Source organism: Oncorhynchus tshawytscha, unplaced genomic scaffold (genome assembly GCF_018296145.1).
Source record: "Oncorhynchus tshawytscha isolate Ot180627B unplaced genomic scaffold, Otsh_v2.0 Un_contig_6972_pilon_pilon, whole genome shotgun sequence".
Taxonomy (NCBI): Eukaryota; Metazoa; Chordata; class Actinopteri; order Salmoniformes; family Salmonidae; genus Oncorhynchus; species Oncorhynchus tshawytscha.
Genome location: NW_024609502.1, coordinates 75,001 through 93,488, shown reverse-complemented (window position 1 = coordinate 93,488; position 18,488 = coordinate 75,001). Strand labels below are relative to the sequence as shown.

Genomic DNA, 18,488 nt, shown 5'->3' with positions numbered 1-18,488 from the left:
GAGGACAACACCAGTTAGGAGAGAGGAGGACAACACCAGTTAGGAGACAGAGAGGAGGACAACACCAGTTAGGAGAGGAGGACAACACCAGTTAGGAGACAGAGAGGAGGACAACACCAGTTAGGAGAGGAGGACAACACCAGTTAGGAGACAGAGAGGAGGACAACACCAGTTAGGAGAGGAGGACAACACCAGTTAGGAGACAGAGAGGAGGACAACACCAGTTAGGAGAGGAGGACAACACCAGTTAGGAGACAGAGAGGAGGACAACACCAGTTAGGAGAGGAGGACAACACCAGTTAGGAGACAGAGAGGAGGACAACACCAGTTAGGAGAGGAGGACAACACCAGTTAGGAGAGGAGGACAACACCAGTTAGGAGACAGAGAGGAGGACAACACCAGTTAGGAGAGGAGGACAACACCAGTTAGGAGACAGAGAGGAGGAAGACACCAGTTAGGAGAGGAGGACAACACCAGTTAGGAGAGGAGGACAACACCAGTTAGGAGACAGAGAGGAGGACAACACCAGTTAGGAGACAGAGAGGAGGAAGACACCAGTTAGGAGAGGAGGACAACACCAGTTAGGAGACAGAGAGGAGGACAACACCAGTTAGGAGAGGAGGACAACACCAGTTAGGAGACAGAGAGGAGGACAACACCAGTTAGGAGAGGAGGACAACACCAGTTAGGAGAGGAGGACAACACCAGTTAGGAGACAGAGAGGAGGACAACACCAGTTAGGAGACAGAGAGGAGGACAACACCAGTTACGAGACAGAGAGGAGGACAACACCAGTTAGGAGACAGAGAGGAGGACAACATCAGTTAGGAGAGGAGGACAACACCAGTTAGGAGAGGAGGACGACACCAGTTAGGAGGGAGGACGACACCAGTTAGGAGGAGGACGACACCAGTTAGGAGAGGAGGACAACACCAGTTAGGAGAGGAGGACAACACCAGTTAGGAGAGGAGGACGACACCAGTTAGGAGACAGAGAGGAGGACAACACCAGTTAGGAGACAGAGAGGAGGACAACACCAGTTAGGAGAGGAGGACAACACCAGTTAGGAGACAGAGAGGAGGACAACACCAGTTAGGAGACAGAGAGGAGGACAACACCAGTTAGGAGAGGAGGACAACACCAGTTAGGAGACAGAGAGGAGGACAACACCAGTTAGGAGAGGAGGACAACACCAGTTAGGAGACAGAGAGGAGGACAACACCAGTTAGGAGACAGAGAGGAGGACAACACCAGTTAGGAGAGGAGGACGACACCAGTTACGAGACAGAGAGGAGGACAACACCAGTTAGGAGAGGAGGACAACACCAGTTAGGAGAGGAGGACAACACCAGTTAGGAGACAGAGAGGAGGACAACACCAGTTAGGAGAGGAGGACAACACCAGTTAGGAGACAGAGAGGAGGACAACACCAGTTAGGAGAGGAGGACAACACCAGTTAGGAGACAGAGAGGAGGACAACACCAGTTAGGAGAGGAGGACAACACCAGTTAGGAGACAGAGAGGAGGACAACACCAGTTAGGAGAGGAGGACAACACCAGTTAGGAGACAGAGAGGAGGACAACACCAGTTAGGAGACAGAGAGGAGGACAACACCAGTTAGGAGACAGAGAGGAGGACAACACCAGTTAGGAGACAGAGAGGAGGACAACACCAGTTAGGAGACAGAGAGGAGGACAACACCAGTTCGGAGACAGAGAGGAGGACAACACCAGTTAGGAGAGGAGGACGACACCAGTTACGAGACAGAGAGGAGGACAACACCAGTTAGGAGACAGAGAGGAGGACAACACCAGTTAGGAGACAGAGAGGAGGACAACACCAGTTACGAGACAGAGAGGAGGACAACACCAGTTACGAGACAGAGAGGAGGACAACACCAGTTAGGAGAGGAGGACGACACCAGTTAGGAGACAGAGAGGAGGACAACACCAGTTACGAGACAGAGAGGAGGACAACACCAGTTAGGAGACAGAGAGGAGGACAACACCAGTTACGAGACAGAGAGGAGGACAACACCAGTTAGGAGACAGAGAGGAGGACAACACCAGTTAGGAGACAGAGAGGAGGACAACACCAGTTACGAGACAGAGAGGAGGACAACACCAGTTAGGAGACAGAGAGGAGGACAACATCAGTTAGGAGAGGAGGACGACACCAGTTAGGAGACAGAGAGGAGGACAACACCAGTTAGGAGACAGAGAGGAGGACAACACCAGTTAGGAGAGGAGGACAACACCAGTTAGGAGACAGAGAGGAGGACAACACCAGTTAGGAGACAGAGAGGAGGACAACACCAGTTAGGAGAGGAGGACAACACCAGTTAGGAGACAGAGAGGAGGACAACACCAGTTAGGAGGAGGACGACACCAGTTAGGAGACAGAGAGGAGGACAACACCAGTTAGGAGAGGAGGACAACACCAGTTAGGAGACAGAGAGGAAAAGGAAGAGAGGAGGACAACACCAGTTAGGAGACAGAGAGGAAAAGGGAAGAGAGGAGGACGACACCAGTTAGGAGAGGAGGACGACACCAGTTAGAGACAGAGAGGAAAAGGGAAGAGAGGAGGACGACACCAGTTAGAGAGGAGGATGACACCAGTTAGAGACAGAGAGGAAAAGGAAGAGAGGAGGACGACACCAGTTAGGAGAGGAGGACGACACCAGTTAGGAGAGGAGGACGACACCAGTTAGGAGAGGAGGACGACACCAGTTAGGAGAGGAGGACAACACCAGTTAGGAGAGGAGGACAACACCAGTTAGGAGAGGAGGACGACACCAGTTAGGAGACAGAGAGGAGGACAACACCAGTTAGGAGAGGAGGACAACACCAGTTAGGAGACAGAGAGGAGGACAACACCAGTTAGGAGAGGAGGACAACACCAGTTAGGAGACAGAGAGGAGGACAACACCAGTTAGGAGAGGAGGACAACACCAGTTAGGAGACAGAGAGGAGGACAACACCAGTTAGGAGAGGAGGACAACACCAGTTAGGAGACAGAGAGGAGGACAACACCAGTTAGGAGACAGAGAGGAGGACAACACCAGTTAGGAGAGGAGGACAACACCAGTTAGGAGACAGAGAGGAGGACAACACCAGTTAGGAGACAGAGAGGAGGACAACACCAGTTAGGAGACAGAGAGGAGGACAACACCAGTTAGGAGAGGAGGAAGACACCAGTTAGGAGACAGAGAGGAGGACAACACCAGTTAGGAGACAGAGAGGAGGAAGACACCAGTTAGAGAGGAGGACAACACCAGTTAGGAGACAGAGAGGAGGACAACACCAGTTAGGAGACAGAGAGGAGGACAACACCAGTTAGGAGACAGAGAGGAGGACAACACCAGTTAGGAGAGGAGGACAACACCAGTTAGGAGACAGAGAGGAGGACAACACCAGTTAGGAGACAGAGAGGAGGACAACACCAGTTAGGAGAGGAGGACAACACCAGTTAGGAGAGGAGGACAACACCAGTTAGGAGACAGAGAGGAGGACAACACCAGTTAGGAGAGGAGGACAACACCAGTTAGGAGACAGAGAGGAGGACAACACCAGTTAGGAGAGGAGGACAACACCAGTTAGGAGACAGAGAGGAGGACAACACCAGTTAGGAGAGGAGGACAACACCAGTTAGGAGACAGAGAGGAGGACAACACCAGTTAGGAGAGGAGGACAACACCAGTTAGGAGACAGAGAGGAGGACAACACCAGTTAGGAGAGGAGGACAACACCAGTTAGGAGACAGAGAGGAGGACAACACCAGTTAGGAGAGGAGGACAACACCAGTTAGGAGACAGAGAGGAGGACAACACCAGTTAGGAGAGGAGGACAACACCAGTTAGGAGAGGAGGACAACACCAGTTAGGAGACAGAGAGGAGGACAACACCAGTTAGGAGAGGAGGACAACACCAGTTAGGAGACAGAGAGGAGGAAGACACCAGTTAGGAGAGGAGGACAACACCAGTTAGGAGAGGAGGACAACACCAGTTAGGAGACAGAGAGGAGGACAACACCAGTTAGGAGACAGAGAGGAGGAAGACACCAGTTAGGAGAGGAGGACAACACCAGTTAGGAGACAGAGAGGAGGACAACACCAGTTAGGAGAGGAGGACAACACCAGTTAGGAGACAGAGAGGAGGACAACACCAGTTAGGAGAGGAGGACAACACCAGTTAGGAGAGGAGGACAACACCAGTTAGGAGACAGAGAGGAGGACAACACCAGTTAGGAGACAGAGAGGAGGACAACACCAGTTACGAGACAGAGAGGAGGACAACACCAGTTAGGAGACAGAGAGGAGGACAACATCAGTTAGGAGAGGAGGACAACACCAGTTAGGAGAGGAGGACGACACCAGTTAGGAGAGGAGGACGACACCAGTTAGGAGAGGAGGACAACACCAGTTAGGAGAGGAGGACAACACCAGTTAGGAGAGGAGGACGACACCAGTTAGGAGACAGAGAGGAGGACAACACCAGTTAGGAGACAGAGAGGAGGACAACACCAGTTAGGAGAGGAGGACAACACCAGTTAGGAGACAGAGAGGAGGACAACACCAGTTAGGAGACAGAGAGGAGGACAACACCAGTTAGGAGAGGAGGACAACACCAGTTAGGAGACAGAGAGGAGGACAACACCAGTTAGGAGAGGAGGACAACACCAGTTAGGAGACAGAGAGGAGGACAACACCAGTTAGGAGACAGAGAGGAGGACAACACCAGTTAGGAGAGGAGGACGACACCAGTTACGAGACAGAGAGGAGGACAACACCAGTTAGGAGAGGAGGACAACACCAGTTAGGAGAGGAGGACAACACCAGTTAGGAGACAGAGAGGAGGACAACACCAGTTAGGAGAGAGGACAACACCAGTTAGGAGACAGAGAGGAGGACAACACCAGTTAGGAGAGGAGGACAACACCAGTTAGGAGACAGAGAGGAGGACAACACCAGTTAGGAGAGGAGGACAACACCAGTTAGGAGACAGAGAGGAGACAACACCAGTTAGGAGAGGAGGACAACACCAGTTAGGAGACAGAGAGGAGGACAACACCAGTTAGGAGACAGAGAGGAGGACAACACCAGTTAGGAGACAGAGAGGAGGACAACACCAGTTAGGAGACAGAGAGGAGGACAACACCAGTTAGGAGACAGAGAGGAGGACAACACCAGTTCGGAGACAGAGAGGAGGACAACACCAGTTAGGAGAGGAGGACGACACCAGTTACGAGACAGAGAGGAGGACAACACCAGTTAGGAGACAGAGAGGAGGACAACACCAGTTAGGAGACAGAGAGGAGGACAACACCAGTTACGAGACAGAGAGGAGGACAACACCAGTTACGAGACAGAGAGGAGGACAACACCAGTTAGGAGAGGAGGACGACACCAGTTAGGAGACAGAGAGGAGGACAACACCAGTTACGAGACAGAGAGGAGGACAACACCAGTTAGGAGACAGAGAGGGAGGACAACACCAGTTACGAGACAGAGAGGAGGACAACACCAGTTAGGAGACAGAGAGGAGGACAACACCAGTTAGGAGACAGAGAGGAGGACAACACCAGTTACGAGACAGAGAGGAGGACAACACCAGTTAGGAGACAGAGAGGAGGACAACATCAGTTAGGAGAGGAGGACGACACCAGTTAGAGACAGAGAGGAGGACAACACCAGTTAGGAGACAGAGAGGAGGACAACACCAGTTAGGAGAGGAGGACAACACCAGTTAGGAGACAGAGAGGAGGACAACACCAGTTAGGAGACAGAGAGGAGGACAACACCAGTTAGGAGAGGAGGACAACACCAGTTAGGAGACAGAGAGGAGGACAACACCAGTTAGGAGAGGAGGACGACACCAGTTAGGAGACAGAGAGGAGGACAACACCAGTTAGGAGAGGAGGACAACACCAGTTAGGAGACAGAGAGGAAAAGGAAGAGAGGAGGACAACACCAGTTAGGAGACAGAGAGGAAAAGGAAGAGAGGAGGACGACACCAGTTAGGAGAGGAGGACGACACCAGTTAGAGACAGAGAGGAAAAGGGAAGAGAGGAGGACGACACCAGTTAGGAGAGGAGGATGACACCAGTTAGAGACAGAGAGGAAAAGGGAAGAGAGGAGGACGACACCAGTTAGGAGAGGAGGACACACCAGTTAGAGAGGAGGACGACACCAGTTAGAGAGGAGGACAACACCAGTTAGAGAGGAGGACAACACCAGTTAGGAGAGGAGGACAACACCAGTTAGGAGAGGAGGACAACACCAGTTAGGAGACAGAGAGGAGGACAACACCAGTTAGGAGAGGAGGACAACACCAGTTAGGAGACAGAGAGGAGGACAACACCAGTTAGGAGAGGAGGACAACACCAGTTAGGAGACAGAGAGGAGGACAACACCAGTTAGGAGAGGAGGACAACACCAGTTAGGAGACAGAGAGGAGGACAACACCAGTTAGGAGAGGAGGACAACACCAGTTAGGAGACAGAGAGGAGGACAACACCAGTTAGGAGACAGAGAGGAGGACAACACCAGTTAGGAGAGGAGGACGACACCAGTTACGAGACAGAGAGGAGGACAACACCAGTTAGGAGAGGAGGACAACACCAGTTAGGAGAGGAGGACAACACCAGTTAGGAGACAGAGAGGAGGACAACACCAGTTAGGAGAGGAGGACAACACCAGTTAGGAGACAGAGAGGAGGACAACACCAGTTAGGAGAGGAGGACAACACCAGTTAGAGACAGAGAGGAGGACAACACCAGTTAGGAGAGGAGGACAACACCAGTTAGGAGACAGAGAGGAGGACAACACCAGTTAGGAGAGGAGGACAACACCAGTTAGGAGACAGAGAGGAGGACAACACCAGTTAGGAGACAGAGAGGAGGACAACACCAGTTAGGAGACAGAGAGGAGGACAACACCAGTTAGGAGACAGAGAGGAGGACAACACCAGTTAGGAGACAGAGAGGAGGACAACACCAGTTAGGAGACAGAGAGGAGGACAACACCAGTTAGGAGACAGAGAGGAGGACAACACCAGTTAGGAGAGGAGGACGACACCAGTTACGAGACAGAGAGGAGGACAACACCAGTTAGGAGAGGAGGACGACACCAGTTAGGAGACAGAGAGGAGGACAACACCAGTTACGAGACAGAGAGGAGGACAACACCAGTTAGGAGAGGAGGACGACACCAGTTAGGAGACAGAGAGGAGGACAACACCAGTTACGAGACAGAGAGGAGGACAACACCAGTTAGGAGAGGAGGACGACACCAGTTAGGAGACAGAGAGGAGGACAACACCAGTTACGAGACAGAGAGGAGGACAACACCAGTTAGGAGACAGAGAGGAGGACAACACCAGTTACGAGACAGAGAGGAGGACAACACCAGTTAGGAGACAGAGAGGAGGACAACACCAGTTAGGAGACAGAGAGGAGGACAACACCAGTTACGAGACAGAGAGGAGGACAACACCAGTTAGGAGACAGAGAGGAGGACAACATCAGTTAGGAGAGGAGGACGACACCAGTTAGGAGACAGAGAGGAGGACAACACCAGTTAGGAGACAGAGAGGAGGACAACACCAGTTAGGAGAGGAGGACAACACCAGTTAGGAGACAGAGAGGAGGACAACACCAGTTAGGAGACAGAGAGGAGGACAACACCAGTTAGGAGAGGAGGACAACACCAGTTAGGAGACAGAGAGGAGGACAACACCAGTTAGGAGAGGAGGACGACACCAGTTAGGAGACAGAGAGGAGGACAACACCAGTTAGGAGAGGAGGACAACACCAGTTAGGAGACAGAGAGGAAAAGGGAAGAGAGGAGGACAACACCAGTTAGAGACAGAGAGGAAAAGGGAAGAGAGGAGGACGACACCAGTTAGGAGAGGAGGACGACACCAGTTAGGAGACAGAGAGGAAAAGGGAAGAGAGGAGGACGACACCAGTTAGGAGAGGAGGATGACACCAGTTAGAGACAGAGAGGAAAAGGGAAGAGAGGAGGACGACACCAGTTAGGAGAGGAGGACGACACCAGTTAGAGAGGAGGATGACACCAGTTAGGAGACAGAGAGGAAAAGGGAAGAGAGGAGGACAACACCAGTTAGGAGAGGAGGACGACACCAGTTAGGAGACAGAGAGGAAAAGGGAAGAGAGGAGGACAACACCAGTTAGGAGAGGAGGATGACACCAGTTAGGAGACAGAGAGGAAAAGGGAAGAGAGGAGGACAACACCAGTTAGGAGAGGAGGACGACACCAGTTAGGAGACAGAGAGGAAAAGGGAAGAGAGGAGGACAACACCAGTTAGGAGAGGAGGACGACACCAGTTAGGAGACAGAGAGGAAAAGGGAAGAGAGGAGGACGACACCAGTTAGGAGAGGAGGATGACACCAGTTAGGAGACAGAGAGGAAAAGGGAAGAGAGGAGGACAACACCAGTTAGAGAGGAGGACGACACCAGTTAGAGAAGAGAGGAAAAGGGAAGAGAGGAGGACGACACCAGTTAGGAGACAGAGAGGAAAAGGGAAGAGAGGAGGACAACACCAGTTAGGGGAGGAGGACAACACCAGTTAGGGGAGGAGGACAACACCAGTTAGGGGAGGAGGACAACACCAGTTAGGGAGGAGGACAACACCAGTTAGGGGAGGAGGACAACACCAGTTAGGGAGGAGGACAACACCAGTTAGGGAGGAGGACAACACCAGTTAGGAGAGGAGGACGACACCAGTTAGGAGACAGAGAGGAAAAGGGAAGAGAGGAGGACAACACCAGTTAGGAGAGGAGGACGACACCAGTTAGAGACAGAGAGGAAAAGGGAAGAGAGGAGGACAACACCAGTTAGGAGAGGAGGACGACACCAGTTAGGAGACAGAGAGGAAAAGGGAAGAGAGGAGGACAACACCAGTTAGGAGAGGAGGATGACACCAGTTAGGAGACAGAGAGGAAAAGGGAAGAGAGGAGGACAACACCAGTTAGGAGAGGAGGACGACACCAGTTAGAGACAGAGAGGAAAAGGGAAGAGAGGAGGACGACACCAGTTAGGAGACAGAGAGGAAAAGGGAAGAGAGGAGGACAACACCAGTTAGGGGAGGAGGACAACACCAGTTAGGGAGGAGGACAACACCAGTTAGGGAGGAGGACAACACCAGTTAGGGAGGAGGACAACACCAGTTAGGGAGGAGGACAACACCAGTTAGGGGAGGAGGACAACACCAGTTAGGAGAGGAGGACGACACCAGTTAGGAGACAGAGAGGAAAAGGAAGAGAGGAGGACAACACCAGTTAGGAGAGGAGGACGACACCAGTTAGGAGACAGAGAGGAAAAGGGAAGAGAGGAGGACGACACCAGTTAGGAGACAGAGAGGAAAAGGGAAGAGAGGAGGACAACACCAGTTAGGGGAGGAGGACAACACCAGTTAGGAGAGGAGGACAACACCAGTTAGGAGACAGAGAGGAAAAGGGAAGAGAGGAGGACAACACCAGTTAGGAGAGGAGGACGACACCAGTTAGGAGACAGAGAGGAAAAGGGAAGAGAGGAGGACAACACCAGTTAGGAGAGGAGGACGACACCAGTTAGGAGAGGAGGACGACACCAGTTAGGAGACAGAGAGGAGGACAACACCAGTTAGGAGACAGAGAGGAAAAGGGAAGAGAGGAGGACAACACCAGTTAGGAGATAGAGAGGAAAAAGGGAAGAGAGGAGGACAACACCAGTTAGGAGACAGAGAGGAAAAGGGAAGAGAGGAGGACAACACCAGTTAGGAGACAGAGAGGAAAAGGGAAGAGAGGAGGACAACACCAGTTAGGAGACAGAGAGGAAAAGGGAAGAGAGGAGGACAACACCAGTTAGGAGACAGAGAGGAGGACAACACCAGTTCGGAGACAGAGAGGAGGACGACACCAGTTAGGAGACAGAGAGGAAAAGGGAAGAAAGGAGGGAAGACAAACACTTATTGGAATACTTTCCTCTCCTCAGGAGTTGATGAATAACACAGAGATCACTTAATCTGATGGTCTGAATGAATAGTTAGTTACACTGTGGTTCTCCGGGCCCAGACTAACGGGAAATTGAGAATGCGTCCCAAATGGGACCCTATTCACTATTCAGTGCACTATGGACCCTGGTCAGCGCACTAAATAGGGAATAGGGTGCCATTGGGACTCACATAGAGTTTACTGTTTAATAAAGGATGAATAGTGTTGAGAGGGATGGAGAGAATTAAACCAGCGGTCGGCCATTACTGTCACACAGGGCTGAGGGATGGAGAGCATTAAACCAGGGTTCCAACTGTCGACCATTACTGTCACACAGGGCTGAGGGATGGAGAGAATTAAACCAGGGTTCCATCTGTCGGCCATTACTCTCACACAGGGCTGAGGGATGGAGAGAATTAAACCAGGGTTCCATCTGTCGGCCATTACCGTCACACAGGGCTGAGGGATGGAGAGCATTAAACCAGGGTTCCATCTGTCGGCCATTACTGTCACACAGGGCTGAGGGATGGAGAGAATTAAACCAGGGTTCCATCTGTTGGCCATTATCGTCACACAGGGCTGAGGGATGGAGAGCATTAAACCAGGGTTCCATCTGTCGGCCATTACCGTCACACAGGGCTGAGGGATGGAGAGAATTAAACCAGGGTTCCATCTGTTGGCCATTACCGTCACACAGGGCTGAGGGATGGAGAGCATTAAACCAGGGTTCCATCTGTCTGCCATTACAGTCACACAGGGCTGAGGGATGGAGAGAATTAAACCAGGGTTCCATCTGTCGGCCATTACCGTCACACAGGGATGAGGGATGGCAGAGGGTGATGCTATGGGGATCTGCCCCAAATGGCATCCTATTCCATATATAGTACACTACTTTAGGCCTTTTTTCAAAAGTAGCGAACTATATTTATTTACTTATTTTATACCTTTATTTAACTAGGCTCAGGTAGGGGAGAGGAGAGGGACGGAAGCTATATTGTTACACTGGCAATACTATAGTGCCTATAAGACCATCCAATAGTCAAAGGTATATGAAATACAAATGGTATAGAGAGAAATAGTCCTTTATATACTATATTAACTACAACCTAAAACCTCTTACCTTGGAATATTGAAGTCTCATGTTAAAAGGAACCACCAACTTTCATATGTTCTCATGTTCTGAGCAAGGAACTGAAACGTTAGCTTTTTACATGGCACATATTGCACTTTTACTTTCTTCTCCAACACTTTGTTTTTGCATTATTTAAACCAAATTGAACATGTTTCATTATTTATTTGAGGCTAAATTGATTTTTTTTAATGTATTATATTAAGTTAAAATAAGTGTTCATTCAGTATTGTTGTAATTGTCATTATTACAAATACATTATACAAATACATTATACATTATACAAATACATATTTTTTAATTGTCCGATTAATCAGTATCAGCTTTTTTTTTTTGGATCCTCCAATAATCGGCATAGGTATCGGTGTTGAAAAATCATAATCTGTCGACCTCTAGTTTGAACATCTTGACCATGTTCTGTTATGATCTCCACCCGGCACAGCCAGAAGAGGACTGGCCACCCCTCATAGCCTGGTTCCTCTCTAGGTTTCTTCCTAGGTTTTGGCCTTTCTAGGGAGTTTTTCCTAGCCACCGTGCTTCTACACCTGCATATTGCTTGCTGTTTGGGGTTTTAGGCTGGGTTTCTGTACAGCACTTTGAGATATCAGCTGATGTAAGAAGAGCTTTATCAATACATTTGATTAATTGACTGATTGAGTTTTAAGAGCATAACACTGTCTTGATAATAAGTATTTGAAGTGACTTTCGATGGCATTTGCAGTAATGTCAGAGTGGGTAGATAAAGGACAATAGAGTCCTGAGTACCAGACCATTAGGACCTGATGGAGGGACAGTAGGGCCCTGAGTACCAGACCATTAGGCCCTGATGGAGGGACAATAGAGACCTGAGTACCAGACCATTAGATCCTGATGGAGGGACCATAGAGCCCTGAGTACCAGGCCATTAGGACCTGATGGAGGGACAATAGAGCCCTGAGTACCAGACCATTAGAACCTGATGGAGGGACAATAGAGCCCTGAGTACCAGACCATTAGGACCTGATGGAGGGACAATAGAGCCCTGAGTACTAGACCATTAGCTAGCGAGTTGGGTACTACCAAAGCATGTCCATAGTGCATAAGAGGAGATTACCGTGACTCAGCAGTCACATTGGAATTTGAGACTGAGGTCATGACTGCTGGTGTAGTTTGTAATAGGGTCACAACAACAGCCCTAGACTCACCTCAACCTGCTGACAGATCTGGATGAGTTTGGCCATCTGGTTCTCCAGCTCACTGTTTCTCTTCACCAGGTTGGTGAGGTTGTTCTCCAGGGTTTGCTGTTGGGACAGGCAGAGGAACAGGCCAGTGAGATATTACAGGGAGGGGACCTAAAAGAAATTGCTAAGTGCACCTTTAATTTGGCTTTGCTCTGTGGGAGAAAACAGACCAAGAGAACCGTTGACTGTGTTCAGTGGATGGTCATCCTATTGCCTCTGACCACAGAACATCGGCCGTCATTTTCAATACATTTCCTGACAATACATGTGGACACCCGGCAGGTGATCAACTACACACAGTTGTCATGTCGATCAGTCTTTTCTTTAAAATGAGTGTGAATGGCAATGGATTTCAAACAGGATGAAGCTACTCTACCAACATTGTGTGGTCCCGTGTGGCTCAGTTGGTCGAGCATGACGCTTGCAGAGCCCTAACATTGTGTGGTCCCGTGTGGCTCAGTTGGTCGAGCATGACGCTTGCAGAGCCCTAACATTGTGTGGTCCCGTGTGGCTCAGTTGGTCGAGTATGACGCTTGCAGAGCCCTAACATTGTGTGGTCCCGTGTGGCTCAGTTGGTCGAGTATGACGCTTGCAGAGCCCTAACATTGTGTGGTCCCGTGTGGCTCAGTTGGTCGAGCATGACGCTTGCAGAGCCCTAACATTGTGTGGTCCCGTGTGGCTCAGTTGGTCGAGTATGACGCTTGCAGAGCCCTAACATTGTGTGGTCCCGTGTGGCTCAGTTGGTCGAGCATGACACTTGCAGAGCCCTAACATTGTGTGGTCCAGTGTGGCTCAGTTGGTCGAGCATGACACTTGCAGAGCCCTAACATTGTGTGGTCCCGTGTGGCTCAGTTGGTCGAGTATGACACTTGCAGAGCCCTAACATTGTGTGGTCCCGTGTGGCTCAGTTGGTCGAGCATGACACTTGCAGAGCCCTAACATTGTGTGGTCCCGTGTGGCTCAGTTGGTCGAGCATGACACTTGCAGAGCCCTAACATTGTGTGGTCCCGTGTGGCTCAGTTGGTCGAGCATGACACTTGCAGAGCCCTAACATTGTGTGGTCCCGTGTGGCTCAGTTGGTCGAGTATGACGCTTGCAGAGCCCTAACATTGTGTGGTCCCGTGTGGCTCAGTTGGTCGAGCATGACACTTGCAGAGCCCTAACATTGTGTGGTCCAGTGTGGCTCAGTTGGTCGAGCATGACACTTGCAGAGCCCTAACATTGTGTGGTCCCGTGTGGCTCAGTTGGTCGAGTATGACACTTGCAGAGCCCTAACATTGTGTGGTCCCGTGTGGCTCAGTTGGTCGAGCATGACACTTGCAGAGCCCTAACATTGTGTGGTCCCGTGTGGCTCAGTTGGTCGAGCATGACACTTGCAGAGCCCTAACATTGTGTGGTCCCGTGTGGCTCAGTTGGTCGAGCATGACACTTGCAGAGCCCTAACATTGTGTGGTCCCGTGTGGCTCAGTTGGTCGAGTATGACACTTGCAGAGCCCTAACATTGTGTGGTCCCGTGTGGCTCAGTTGGTCGAGTATGACGCTTGCAGAGCCCTAACATTGTGTGGCTCAGTTGGTCGAGCATGACACTTGCAGAGCCCTAACATTGTGTGGTCCCGTGTGGCTCAGTTGGTCGAGCATGACGCTTGCAGAGCCCTAACATTGTGTGGTCCCGTGTGGCTCAGTTGGTCGAGCATGACGCTTGCAGAGCCCTAACATTGTGTGGTCCCGTGTGGCTCAGTTGGTCGAGCATGACGCTTGCAGAGCCCTAACATTGTGTGGTCCCGTGTGGCTCAGTTGGTCGAGCATGACACTTGCAGAGCCCTAACATTGTGTGGTCCCGTGTGGCTCAGTTGGTCGAGCATGACACTTGCAGAGCCCTAACATTGTGTGGTCCCGTGTGGCTCAGTTGGTCGAGCATGACACTTGCAGAGCCCTAACATTGTGTGGTCCCGTGTGGCTCAGTTGGTCGAGCATGACACTTGCAGAGCCCTAACATTGTGTGGTCCCGTGTGGCTCAGTTGGTCGAGCATGACGCTTGCAAAGCCCTAACATTGTGTGGTCCCGTGTGGCTCAGTTGGTCGAGCATGACACTTGCAGAGCCCTAACATTGTGTGGTCCCATGTGGCTCAGTTGGTCGAGCATGACGCTTGCAAAGCCAGGGTTGTGGATTCGATACCACGGGAACCCGTATGGAAAAATGTATGAACTCACTAGTGTAAGTCACTCTGGATAAGAGCGTCTGCTATCTGACAAGCATTTTAAAAATGTAAATGTACATACATACAAATGTATGTTATTACAATTATTGTGGGAAGTGAAAATACAATTTAAAAAAAATATTATTTGAATGTAAATGACCATCTTGATCACTACCAACTGAACTACAGGTTATAGTTCCCCAATAAACCATCTGAACTACAGATTATAGTTCCCCAATAAACCATCTGAACTACAGATTATAGTTCCCCAATAAACCACCTGAACTACAGATTACAGTTCCACAATAAACCATCTGAATTACAGGTTATAGTCCCACAATAAACCATCTGAACTACAGATTAAAGTTCCCCAAAAAACCATCTGAACTACAGATTATAGTTCCACAATAAACCATCTGAACTGCAGATTATAGTTCCCCAATAAACCATCTGAACTACAGATTATAGTTCCCCAAAAAACATCTGAACTACAGGTTATAGTTCCACAATAAACGACTGCAAAATAGCATCATCCGTCCATACCAAAGCCAATATTCAGTTCTGAGCGATAAAAGATAACACAAGATAACCTTGAAGCAGAGAGAAAGATCATCAGAATAGTTCTCTGTAGAAATATTCAGAATACTATACAGCTACATTCACAACATTCAATGGTGATGAGTGAGGTTGAGATCCACAACTCAAAAGATGTGTGTTGATGAATCATGCTTCTAATAATTGTTTTTGAGGGTTAGTCAGAGGGTTGAGATCCCAGACAGTTAGTGGGTTAGTCAGAGGGTTGAGATCCCTGACAGTTAGTGGGTTAGTCAGAGGGTTGAGATCCCAGACAATTAGTGGGTTAGTCAGAGGTTTAGATCCCAGACAGTTAGTGGGTTAGTCAGAGGGTTGAGATCTCAGACAGTTAGTGGGTTAGTCAGAGGGTTTAGATCAGAGGGTTTAGATCAGAGGGTTGAGATCCTAGACAGTTAGTGAGTTAGTCAGAGGGTTGAGATCCCAGACAGTTAGTGGGTTAGTCAGAGGGTTGAGAACCCAGACAGTTAGTGGGTTAGTCAGAGGGTTGAGATCCCAGACAGTTAGTGGGTTAGTCAGAGGGTTGAGAACCCAGACAGTTAGTGGGTTAGTCAGAGGGTTTAGATCAGAGGGTTTAGAGAGAGAGAGAGAGAGGGAAGAGAGAGGGAAGAGAGAAAGAGAGAGAGAGAGGGAAGAGAGAGAGGGAAGAGAGAGAGAGAGAAAGAGGGAGAGAGAAAGAGAGAGAGAAAGAGAGAGAGAGAGAGAGAGGAAAGAGAGAGAGATAGAGAGAGCGAGAAAGAGAGAGAGAGAGAGAAGAGAGAGGGAAGAGAGAGAGAGGGAAGAGAGAGAGAGAGAGAGAGGAAGAAGGAAAGAGAAGAGAGAGAGAGACAGAGAGAGAGAGAGAGAAAGAGAGAGCGAGACAGAGAGAGAGAGAGAGAGAGAGAAAGAGAGAGAGAGAGAGAGGCAAGAGAGAGGGAAGAGAGAGAGAGGGAAGAGAGAGAGAAGAGAGAGAGACAGAGAGAGACAGAGAGAGAGAACATAGCAACCCATGAATTCAACAACAACAACAGTGACGACGGGAAGAAACAACAGCCGCAGGCAGCACAACAAAGAGGAATAGTCACAACAGCTCTTTTTTTGAAACGGGTGTCTGTTCACGCATGTGAATGAGAAGCATGAGAGGAAGGACAATCCAAACGTCCACCTGGCTGTGCGGCCGTACCTGGCCATTGTCTCAATGGCCTCTCCCTCCCCAAACACCAGGACAACCAGGACACTGACTGCATCCCAAATGGCACCCTATTCCCATCATAGTGAACTACTTGGCCACTGGTTCAAAAGAAGTGCACTATATATGGAATAGCTTTCTATTTGGGAGGTAGACAGTGATGTAAAAAGGCAAGCGAACCATTGGGTGACTCACCACAACGCCTGTCTTTGATGCCTCCATTACTGCGTCAGATACTCTGCCAGGACTCACTTGAAAAGCCTAGAAACACACACATAGACTGGTCAGGTCTTCTACACTAGGAACACACACATAGACTTGTCAGATCTGCTACACTAGAAACACACACATAGACTGGTCAGATCTGCTACACTAGGAACACACACATAGACTGGTCAGGTCTGCTACACTAGGAACACACACATAGACTGGTCAGATCTGCTACACTAGGAACACACACATAGACTGGTCAGATCTGCTACACTAGGAACACACACATAGACTGGTCAGGTCTACTACACTAGGAACACACACATAGACTGGTCAGGTCTTCTACACTAGGAACACACACATACAGACCGCCTTACTGGTCTACAACAAAACCCCTGTTAGCCTTACTGGTCTGTAACAAAACCCCTGTTAGCCTTACTGGTCTGTCTGCTATACTCCCGACTGACACGTTAACCTAACTTCTGCTCAATCCTCGTCTCTTTCTCTCTTCTCTTCCTGTGTGACTAAATCTTTCGAGGTGCAGGTGAGTCTGTGAGCCTGAGTCCTGCTGTCCTGTCCAATGCCTGCTTGAAACTGTGAAATGACTGCTTGCTAGAATTCATGGCAAGTTGCGTCAGAAGAAGCAGGAAGGAAGACAAGATGAGGATGAGCATTTGGTGTGTGTCATCAGTTTGAAGATCAAACATCAGAGGACTGGCAGGGAAGCAGGACAGATGGGTCATTAATTAAAGAATGTTGACTGCATTCCAAAATGGCCCCCTCTTGCTCTATGGGTCCTGGTCAAAAGAAGTGCACTATGTAGGGAATAGGTTGCCATTTGGGATGCCGATGGTGCTCCAAATGGCAGGTAGCCTGACGGTTAAGGCCAGTAACCAAAAGGTTGCTGGTTTGAATCCCTGCGCTGAATAGGTGAAAAATCTGCCGATGTGCCTTTAACCAAGGCATCTAACCATCATTGCACCTGTAAGCTGCTCTGGATAAGAGCGTCTGATAAATGACAAAAAAATGCAAATGTACATTTTTCCATCAAAACAGTGGCCTGTCCCACGGACCACAGGGTAGGAAGGAGTGTGTGTGTATAGCAGTTTTATACATAGAAAGGCCTGGAGCGAGGTGCCAATGTATTGGCCTTAGCTTGGCAGGCGGTTAGCAGCATGTGGCAGTTGCAGTGTGTGTGTGTGTGTGTGTGTGTGTGCGCGCGAGCAGCATCAGCAGCAAAGTAAGAGTAGAACCCGTCTATAATACTTTCATTAAAGCACACACCAGACATCAAAGAAAGAGAGTGAGAGAGAGAGAGAGAGATAAATAGAGAGAGCACAGACAGACAGACAGACAGACAGACAGACAGACAGACAGACAGACAGACAGACAGACAGACAGACAGACAGACAGACAGACAGACAGACACGCAGAACAAGAGAGGGTGAGATGAGGTAATGGCTCTTGGTTGGTATTAGTGGGATCCAAAAGGCGTGAGCTGTTTAAGAACACACAGCTTGAGCTGCGAGCTAGGCAATGGGAGCTGATGGATGTGGAAATCCACAGTAGCCACGTGTTTAAAGAGCCCGAACAAGAGGAGAAGAGAGGAGTGTCGGCACAGAGACGGGGCCAAGCCTGTCTAATACAGCCACAGCGTATAGCTGACAGTCGATCATATGGCATTATGTCATCCCCACCATGACGTCACGCTCGTCGCTCCCAGGTATTGTCCCTTTAGAGCGCTTTCATTTAGTAAACAACAAGGGCATGAGTCCGACCTATTGAAATGAAAGAGAACAGCTTTGTCTCTAAGCTACAATCTACAGAGACAGGCATCGTGGCATAGACATGGTCCACAGGAACAGGCTTCATGGTTTAAAGAGACAGGCATCATGGCATAGACATGGTCCACAGGAACAGGCTTCATGGTTTAAAGAGACAGGCATCATGGCATCATGGCATCATGGTCCACAGGAA

At 49.7% G+C, this 18,488-nt stretch overlaps 1 pseudogene; it reads right to left on the bottom strand.

The window, feature by feature from the left end:
• The window catches only part of LOC121844978, a 120,239-nt pseudogene that overhangs the window by 68,128 nt on the left and 33,623 nt on the right, over window positions 1-18,488 (bottom strand).